The sequence below is a fragment of the Heterocephalus glaber genome, unplaced genomic scaffold (genome assembly GCF_053883595.1).
Source record: "Heterocephalus glaber isolate CG9 unplaced genomic scaffold, H.glaber_assembly_v1.0 deba00000470, whole genome shotgun sequence".
Lineage (NCBI taxonomy): Eukaryota > Metazoa > Chordata > Mammalia > Rodentia > Bathyergidae > Heterocephalus > Heterocephalus glaber.
In genome coordinates, this window is record NW_028258145.1 from 12,466,834 (window position 1) to 12,477,544 (window position 10,711).

General features: G+C 42.0%; 3 pseudogenes; all 3 read right to left on the reverse strand.

Annotated features, from left to right (window-relative positions):
* Positions 1-2,499: 2,499 nt before the first annotated feature.
* LOC106009364 (sal-like protein 4 pseudogene) lies at positions 2,500-3,550 on the reverse strand (annotated as a pseudogene).
* LOC147829767 (sal-like protein 4) lies at positions 3,441-5,755 on the reverse strand (annotated as a pseudogene).
* Positions 5,756-6,365: 610 nt separating this feature from the next.
* Positions 6,366-9,964, reverse strand: LOC147829768 (zinc finger CCHC-type and RNA-binding motif-containing protein 1 pseudogene; annotated as a pseudogene).
* Between the last annotated feature and the right edge of the window lie 747 nt (positions 9,965-10,711).

Genomic DNA, 10,711 nt, shown 5'->3' on the forward strand with positions numbered 1-10,711 from the left:
GTTGCCCAGGCTGGCCTCAAATTTGCAATCCTCCTGCCTCAGCTTTTCTAGTAGCTGGGATTATAGATGTGTGCTAGCGTACCTGGCTCTATGATTTTCATATTTACTTTATTAACAGTATCTTTTGAAGAACAAAAGGTTAAATTTTTGGTAATAGCTTTATTGAGATAAAATTTGCATACCATCCAATTTACTTATTTCAAGTTCAAATTGGGCTGGGGTAGAGCACTTGCTTAACATTCTTGGGTTTGATCCTTACCATCACGTAAACACAAAAAGTTAAAAGTTGTCATTTTCATGGTGTTCTGTTTATAATTTTTATATGGTTCTTGTTTTTTGTATCCATTCTACAAATCTTTGTGCAACACAAGGTCATATTTTACCCATATTTTCCAGAAGTTTCCCAAAATTAGCTCTTTTATTTAGCTTTATGACCTAGATTAATTTGAGAGCACATTCAAAATTTATTTTCCAACAGACAGACAGCATCAGGAAGTAAAACTACAAGGGTTTCTTGTAGATCATATACTCACAAGGTGTTCTTAGTTCAATGATAAGAAAGCTACTCGTATGTCTCTGTAACAACATCCATTGCACAATGTAAACAGGTACTATTATTATGGCCTCTTACAATTCCAGCAGGAAAGGCATAACTTGGCAAAAACACTTTTTTTGGATCCTAAAGTCAGGTGCAATAAGAGACAAAACTTTGAGTAACAGTCTTGATTCACATTTCAAAAAGGGCTTCGGCACAGTGGGAAAGACTTCTTCACCCAGAAGTCTGGTCTTTCTTTTTCTTTCCTCATTAAACTGCTAGAGCAATGTCTTGTCATTTGCTTGATATTATTACATGTACAAAGGGGGATTGAAAAAGGAATCACAAAGACATCTTGAACATCCAACTGTTCCCACAAATATGTCAATTCTTAGGTTTAAGAGAGGGCCTGGGAATACTTCAGTGGTCATTAAATAGGAAAATAAAGACTATGGCTATGCAAATTTTTTAAATGAGGTAGATAAATTAATGCTTTCACACTCAAGACTTGCTTATTCCAACTTTATAGCCTTTATGCAATTCTAGGGGTAGAACATAGGGGGGAAATCTTCATTATTACTTGGGTTAAGTTGCACCAAGGAAATTAAAAAGGGGGAAAAAATGAGCACATGAACTTGTGATACAAAGTTCTGCTCTTCGGTGAGTTTCAAGAATGAAAATGCAGTTCTTCAGCATAGCAGGCACTGACAAACTCCAACTCACCTGAGAACTTCCTGCTCCAGGTGCCCACCTTTCCTGGTGCCAGGGAAGATGAAGGCATCTGGAAAGGGTTGGGAGTAGTTTGCACTCTTGGGGCTCTGAGTGAGCTGTAGTTAAATAAGCAGCAACACACACATTGGCTGAAGTAAGTCTACATGAGGGCATCTACTTGAGGTCCTAAGGTTGAAGGAATTTTGTTAGTTCTACAACCTTGTCTGGGGGTGGGGGGTGATAGGTCTCCCACTACCTCAGCAGCTATTATGTATAGTAGCTGCCATCTTCCTATGGTGCCTTGCCCCCTCCCCTGTGTGACATCATGTCAAGATGGTTGCGCCCACCAAAGAACAAACCCTTCTTCCCAGCATGCCCCTGTTCCCACCTAGAGAGTAACCTAATACTTGCTCACCTCCTACCACCTAGTGATATCACCGGCTCCTCCATTCCCTAGCCACTAACTCACTCAACCCTGCCTCAGTCCCTACAAACCCCACCCCAGTCTGTATAAAAGACTCTCCCTGCCCCAGCCATATTGCTTTTGTCTCTCCTTTGTTCAGAAACAGTCCGGCAGATCTGTTCCCCTAATAAAGGCTTGTTGTGGCCTGGCCTGGTCTTGGTTTTCGGCCCTTTTACCTGACAGGAGGTTACCCTTACATTCTAAAAAAAAAGAAAACAAAACAAAAAGATGGGTATAGGATTGGGGAAGCTATCAAACAGGTCCCTAAGTAGATGCCAGACCTTTGTCCACTTACCCAAGCATGATCACACTGGAAATACACAGTGCCTCATCCCACAATTAGGCTAACTAGTTCTCTCTTCCAATGTGGTACAGTAAATTCCAACTGGCACACCTCAACCTAGGTGACAGTCTTTGGAAGAAGTAACTCTGGGTCATATAAACCTTCCATATATAATGTGCACTGCAAGTAAAAAAGCTACTTTGCAAGACTCGCTTCTTTCCAAAATTTAAAAAAAAAAATCTAGTCTGTGTTTTAGTATGAATTTTTTTCTGTTTTCCAATTTTTCTTTGTTTTCATATTTTCCAAAGCAGCATAGCAACAACTGTAATTGTAGAGATGCCCAAAGTTGGGTCAAAACCATAAATATCATTTGCATATCAGTAAGAAAAAAAGAAAGCAGGAGGAGATGAGTCCTTTAATAAAATTTAAATAAAGCTCAGATTCTAGAGATTTCACTCCATTTGCATTCCTGTCTGCATTCTTGTTCTACAAGAATTCTCCCTGAGCTTAGCTGAGGCTGATCTTGTTTTCTTCCAGGAAGTGAGGAAATTGGTGTTTGGCAACACCGTTGGTAACACCTGTTTTCTCTGCGTCAGCACTAAAACCTGACTGATTTGGACATAGAGTCTTACTCACCATGGAGCTGGCCCCCAGGGACAGGCAGTGTGGGAATGCTGCCACTCTGAATCACTGAGATGTCTTTGGTCTTCATGGCCAGGCCACTACTAAACATGCTGGTGTACTGGTTCTGCGTGACTGGGCCCACACTCATTGAGGGGAACAGAATTTCCTTGGGAAATATTTCTGAGACTCTCCTTCCATCTGTACCCAACAGAGTCATTGTGTTCTCAATGGCCAGCTTCCTCCCATGGAGAGCTGAATTATTGTTGGCTCTGTGTGTCATATAGTGAACCTTTAGGTTGCTTGGGTGGTATAAACCCACCAGTGTACTTTGTGCACAAAAGGTTTCTCTCTGGTGTGTGTCTGCTTGTGAATCTGAAGGGCACTGGTAGATGAGAAGTTCTTCCCAGCTCAGCTGGGCATCCAACAAAGGTGTCATGCTTTTGGAGACATGGTGGGGGAGTCCTGTAAATGTGCAGGAACATCAATTTTGACATGGGTGGGCTGTGCTTAGATAAACACTGGTGGGAAACTGCTACAACCTTCCATCTCAGTGCATCTGTTCTTGGCACTCTCAGCTTTGATTCCACTATTGGGGAAGCTTGACTTGATGGTTTCTGCTTGGCTATTGGCTTGGAACAATGCCTAAAAGGACATGGCATTTGGGCTTTTGCTTTGATATTCCTGGTCACCCATGAGTGAGGGTCAGCCATTGGTCAAGCTGTTACTCTCCACTGAACTGTTTTATCAACTTTTCTGGCACTGCAGGCCCAAAGGGGCAGGACCTGCCTTCCCTGGGGCATCTTGGGGAGCCATCACAGTGATCCCTAGAGTGAGTGATACCACATGGGTGCTGGAAAGCTGTGCAAGCACCTTTGAGGAGCCATTAAGACATCCAGGGTGCTAATCTCACCTACACTGATGCTTTTAACATCATTGTGACAGATGGCACAACATTCAGGAGACATGACATTCGGGAGCACCAAAGTTCCATCCAGCTCAGAGCAAAGGGTTCCATCCAGAGTTCCATCCAGCCTCAGGGACAAGGAGCCAGTGGTGGAAGGGATGTTGGCATGAGGTAGGTTGGCTTGTTTTAATGCATCCAGACCTTGGCTTCCTGCCTTCTGGCTGAACAAGCCCACTGTGGTGGACACTTGCTGGAACACAAGGTCTTCAGACACAAGATCTGCTCCTGGGGGTGCAATTCACAGGGTGCTGTTGGTGCAGAGCACAGGGGTAGGGAGAGAGAGGGAGGGATCCATGTTCCACTGGTTCACTGCCAACTTGGTGCCCTGTGTGCTTGCAGAGTCACATTAGTGTTGGTCACTTTGCCTTTGTGTAAATAGCTCTCCCGTGGTGTGGGTGGCAGAGCAGTATGTCTTCTACTATATGGGAGACTCTGCACCCTGCTTCTCCTTCATGTCCCCTAGCTGTCACCACTCTCCCTGTGGCCACCCTTACCACCTGAACTCAGAGGCCAATGGCTCAGCACAACTCTGGAAAAGTCTTTGAAAGCTCTGGCCCCTTACTGTTGTTCATGATGAGGACAGATGGATGTTTAGTGCAAATTTTCTTATATTCCACTAACTCAGAGAGGAGAGGAACTCAGCACAATACTGCTCTCAGATTGACACCGAAAAGTTTTAGATAATTTAATAGATTGAATATTAAGGTAGTTGTAGAAGCAAAATAAGTAATGTGTTCTTTTAAGATATGCTTTTCCCCTAACTCCTTGTTTAAGGTGACAATTATCTGACTCTAACAGGTAACTTCATTAACCTAACAAAGTTACCATGCCAGGGTGAATTTACAATGTATATGTGCCTATCTTGTGTCTGTGACTTGTAAATAGTAAATGGAATTGTATTTACACATCAAAGACCACTAGGGATGAGATAATGGCTAAAAAGGATATAAAAAGAGAAATGCTGGGCCAGAGATTTAGCTCAGTGGTTTCACTGCCTGCTATGCAAGCGCAAGGACCTGAGTTCTATCACCCTTACCAAAAAAAAAGGGAAATGTTGAACAAAGGGGGCATGGAACCTGACCAGACTAGTTTCTGGTGTTCCCACCCCCAAGAAGAAATTTTATTATTTTATCCGAATTCTATGTTTCTGTGTATTTCTTTCCGAGATTTCTGTAACATTCGGTGCATTGGAGGGAGCGGCTCTCTGTCTCCTCCAGAGGAAAAGCATGCCCCTGGGACTAATTTCCTAGGCTCCCCAACAGGACACAGAGATCCACTCACCAGGCAGAGGATCGCATGAACCAGAGGAGAATACAGAAGGAGGACTGCTGTTCTGTGTCTCCTCTGTCTCTTTCCTTTGCTGGGTGAGAAAACCCTGGGAAACCCCTAGTCATTAACTTTCAGTTTCACCTTGTAAATTTGTATTCTGTAACTTTTGGCAAATACAGCACAGGGGCCTGATCACCCCTTGTGCTTTGCCATTTGGAGAGGTAACTTCTTTCATTTGTTTTGGTCACAGTTAGGGCGTCACCAGGAGGGAATGTGATCTGAATAAATGTGTGAGTGAAAGAGTTCTGGATAGGAGTGCATAAAACGATCTGCTCTGCGAACAAGACAGGGAGGAAGCACTTGCGCATAAAGAGTCCTCCTCAAGTCGTAGAATTTGTATGTGGTCGTGTTTAACAAAGACACAATGGTGAGCTTAAGCGACAGCCCACCTTAGCCTGAATGGACCTTAAAGTGGCTGAGAAGCCCGCAGCCAGACAGGTGAGTGAGTGATCCCCCACCTTTGTTTGTCTTGTGTCTCCATACAAGGGTACCCACACACACACCAACACTCTGATCAGCCAGTCAGTCGTGGGGACAGAAACATCCCATCCTACTGTTTTGGAATGCATGCTTAAGAATTTTAAGAAAGGTTTTACTGGAAATTATGGTATTAAGATGAAACCCCAAAACTTAGAGCCTTTTGTGAGTTAGAATGGCCCAAGCTTTGCCTAGCTTGGCCAACTGAGAGATCCCTAGGTGAGGGTCTCCTCTGGTCCTTCTGACTAACAGTCACCACCCCTGGATGGGAACATTCAGATCAATTTCCTATATTGATTTATGGCTCAAATTGTGCCACGGAATGCCTCTTTGGCTTCGTATGTGCACCCCAGAAGCAAAAAGCAACATCCTGGTCCTCTGTCAGAAAGGGGATGATGCTGAAAAGTAACCAGTCCTTTCAGATCTGGACCAAGAGAATTTAGACTTTCCCCCTCTTTTTGAGTTGCTAAATTCACAAGTTTGGAGGAGGTGGGGATAAAAGCATGAGGACTGCTTGGCTTCAGAGCACCATGCTGTGGTCAGACTCAAAGAGGATTGAATAGGGCTTACACTCAAATTTTAAAAATTGGTAAAAAAAAAAAAAGTAATGGATTAAAAACAGCTTAAAAAGCTCTGAAGGACATAAAGCCAGAGAAAGTAAGAAATTTTACAAGGGTTACAAATTTTAGTTAATTGATAAATGCATCTGTGTTTCAGTTTGAGTTAATGTTTAATTGGTGGGCTTAAAGTATTGTACATCGCAAATTCTTCAATTGTAATTATAAGGTTAACTTGCTCTTTTCTGTACTTTGTTGATAAAAAAACCCCTCAAGGTTACTACCATTCTGTTGGCAGCCAACCAAATTTAAAGTGTAACAATCTGAGAATGAAAAAAGGGACACTTTAAAATTTTAATGGCTAAAGACACATTTGTGATAAAAGGTCTATAGTGAGATAAAAAAATATATTTAAAAGCTATAAGTAAAAGAGATACAAATGTTTTTTATTTTCCTGACATCTACATTATACAACTCTAATCACTAAATTCTTCCTCATCACTGAAGTATGTGCTCTTCTTTATCCTTGGGCACCATGAATCCTCTGATGTTGAGGGGCCTGCTGCACTGGGTTTCCATTTGTTCTGTTCTTCAATCCTGGGTTGCTGGGAGGTGATGGCTTGGCTGAGACTGTCGAGAGCGGGGTCTTCCCCTTCATCTTCACTTTCTGCTACATCCTCAATTTCTTCTGGTTCGGCAATTTTCTTTTTCTTCTTTTTTTTCTTTCTTCTTTGGAGGATCATGTTCTCTGGGCATGTTTTTTGGATGGGTATAACTTAAGTGTCCACTTTCCCCACATTCATAACACTTTGATTTATCAAAGTAGTTTCACCTTCGTATGAATTCAGCTGCTGTCCCATTGTCAATAGCAATACTTGCCTTTATCACTCTACCAAACAACTGTTTGTTGTTTATGGCTCTGGTGCAGTTTTGTGCAGAGTCTTTATCCAAAAATAATATAAATGCAACCCCTTTACTCTTCCTCATATCTTTCTCTTTCATTATAGTAACCTTTATAACTTTGCCATACTTGGGAAATATCCGGTATAAGTCATTATTTGTCAGGGAGAAGGGCAAGTTGGACACATACACTGTGCTCTTACTTGGAGCCAAGCCACCACTCATTTCTTCAGGGACAGCAACCCTAGCACAGCGGGTCTTCAACCCCAACTTTTCCTCACCCCTCGCAGCGGCCTGGGCATCCCATGCCTGGGTGGGGTCAGTGCAGAGCCCTGGGGTCGCAGCAGCGGAGGGGCCCTGTGTGGCTCCCTTCCATCGGGCCGCACTGGTGGGCACCAAGAGATACAATTTTGATATAAAAAATTTTGTATGTTTGTCTTGTTAAAAAGATAAAAAAATATAAAAGACCAGAACGCGTAGGTATCTCAAAAGATGTGTGAAAGTGATTTATCAAAAATATGTATGTTTGTTGGTTTTAAATTTGTTATAAAAAGTTTAAATATGTTTACATTAGTTGTCATTAAAGGGTTAAATTCTAAATATGTTACTATAATATGTGTACATTGGTCATCCTCAAAGGGTGTAAGACCCAACAGGTTACAATATGACCTTCTTTATAGTGAGTTAGAAAAAAGACTGTTGGAAAAAGGCACAAATACGTCAGACCAAGGTGCGATATTTGAGATTTGACTTTAAAAAGGATTAAAAAAGAGGCTTGGTCCAGAGAAAAAAGTCATTTATTCTCTGCCAAGACCCCTCCAAAATGCTTCAATTATTTGATTCCATCTTTGCTATCCATTGTCCTAATTGGGAGGACTGTAAAGAACTTTGTAAAACTTTGTTAACCTCTAAAAAATACAGAGAGTTTTAGGAAAAATTAAAAAGTTAATGCCACTAGAACACCAGGTGCTATGCAGAATCCAGATGCTTGATATGAACAGCAATTCCCAGTAAATGTGTGGCCCAATTGGGATCCCAATACCCAAGCAGGACAGGAAAACTTGAGAAATTATCAGACAGCCCTTTTAGCAGGAATGTGGGCTGCAAGTATAAAAGGCCTACAAATATAATTAAAGTGCTAGAAACACAGCAGGAGCCTGATGAGAGCCCTGAGAGATTTTATGAGTAGCTCTGTAAAGTTTACAGAATGTACACACCTTTTGATCCTACTGTTCCTGATAACCATCAGTTAATTAATACAACTTTTGTAACCCAGTCAGCACCAGTCATTAGAAGGAAAATCCAAAGGCAGGAGACTTGGGAAGGCATAAATATAATGCAATTGTTACAATTAGCTGGGAAAGTGTATGTAAATAGACAGTGAAAGAGAAAGAGAGCCAGGAAGGAAGATAGCAGTAGCTATGGGAGCCAAGGAAGAGAAGGAAAAAGAAAGACAAGGCTCAAGGAAAAGAAAAAGCAGGACTTGAAGGAAAGGAAGGATACTGACACATTGTTGCCTGTGATGGAGGACAGTGACTGACACAGACTGGGCTCAATGCAGCTAGGCCCCCATGAGCCCATGGTCGATATATAGATAGGGGGCCAAAATATGTCCTTAATGGTGGAGAGTGGTGCAGAACATTCAGTAGTAACAGCTCCAGTTGCCCCTCTGAGCGGAGAGCACTTCCAAGTGATCAGTGCCACTGGAATTTCAGAAAAGCACCAGTTTTGCTATGAAAGGACATGTGAAATTGGAGGACATAAAGTGAAACATGAATTCTTGTATATGTCAGAATGTCCTATTCCATTATTAGAAAGAGCTTTATTATCTAAATTGGGAGCTACAATAACTTTCACCCAATGAGGAAATGCATCTCTGCATTTAGACCCAGGAAGAGATCTCATCATGATGGTGACAACTTAAAGAGAGGGTGAATGGCAATGTTGCAATGTGGATGATGTTTTCCAGGCTCTGCAAGAATTAAGAACTATGTTTCCTACAGTGTGGGCAGAGGAATCACCCCCAGGCTTACCTAAGAATCATCCACCCACAGTTATAAATTTAAAAGACAATTTGGCCCCATTGGTGTAAAACAATACCCAATGTCCAGGCAAGCCCAAATTGGAATTAAGCCCCCTATCATGAGATTAAAGGAATTTGTACTTATTAGAGAATGTATGTCACCTTGGAACACCCCTTTGCTGCCTGTTTGGAAACCTGTGGGGACTATAGGCCAGTGCATTTATGGGCTGTAAATGACAGAACAGTAACACTGCACCCAGTGAGTGGTCCCTAACCCCTATGCTTTGTTGGATCTGATACCTCCAGAAACAGCATGGTTTACTTGTTTGGATTTAAAAGATGCCTTCTTTTGCCTTCTCATCACTCTCCTCAGTCAATCCATCTTTGCATTTGAATGGGAAGACCCCAGTGATGGCAAAAATACTCAGTTTACTTGGACTAGATTGCCACAGGGATTTAAAACTCACCCATGCTTTTTGAGGAAGCCCTAGCCAAGGACTTGCTTGCCTTCCCCATGGAACAATATAGCTGTGTCCTGCTGCAGTATGTGGCTGACTTACTGTTATACAGCTCAACCCAAGAACGGTGCTGGGAAGGCACCAAAAAAGTTTTTGCTGCACTTACAAGAAAACTGGATATAAGGTATCATGGGAGAAAGCCCAGATTTGTGTACAGCATGTTACATATTTAGGATTTCAAATAACACAGGGCATGCATTGCCTAGGAAATGAAAGGGTATTAGTGCCATCCCTAAGCCCCAAACAAAGAAACAACTGAAAAGGTTTCTTGGGGTGGCAGGCTTCTGTAAAATTTGGATTCTGGGTTTTACAGAAATCTTTAAACTCCTTTATGAAGCCCTAAAGGGACAAGAGGAGAATCATCTGCACTGGACTGTGGAACAGGAGGAAGCTTTAAAAAAAATTTAAAATTGACTTAGGCAGCCACCCCAGCCCTTGGCATATCAGATGTAAAGCGGACTTTTGTTCTTTATGTGACTGAAAAAAAAACCATGTGGCCCTTGGAATGTTGACCCAAGAAGTAGGCCCATGGAATCAACCAGTGGCATATTTGTCTGAAAATTTAGATTCAGTAACAAAAGGATGGCCTCATTGTTTTTGGGCCTTAGCAACTTCAGTTCTGTTGATTCAAAAAACAGACAAGCTGACTTTAGGTCAGGAACTGACTGTGCAGGTTCCACACTGGGTCCTAGAACTGCTAAACACAAGGGAGCATCATTGGCTCTCAAATAATTGGGTTACTCAGTATCAAGCCCTTCTCTGTGAGAATCCCCACTTGCGGTTTATTTCTGTAAAAACTTTAAATCCTGCTACCTTCTCACCCACAGAGACAGGCCCTCCTGATCATGACTGCTTGAGTGTCACTGATGAGCTCTTTTCCAGCCACCCTGACTTGCGCATGACACCCTTGTCTGATGCTAACCTTGTTCTGTTCACGGATGGGAACAGCTTCATGGAAGATGGGGTTCATCATGCTGGATATGCAGTAACCATGAAGGATGAGGTGGTCCTAGCCAGGGCCGTCAGTGCAATGTGCTAAGTTCTGGGCACTCATACAGGCATTCCAATGGACAAAGGGTAAAAAAGGTATATATATATATATATATATATATATACACACACACACACACCATATATATATATATATATATATATATATATATATATATGGACTTTTGCTATGCATTTGCTACATTATACATCATTGGAATGATTTACCAAGAGTGAGATCTTCTCATGGCAGAAAGGAAGCTAATTAAAAATAAACAGGAAATTATACAGTTGCTAGAGGCAGTGGGAAAACCTAGCAAAGTCACAGTAATATATG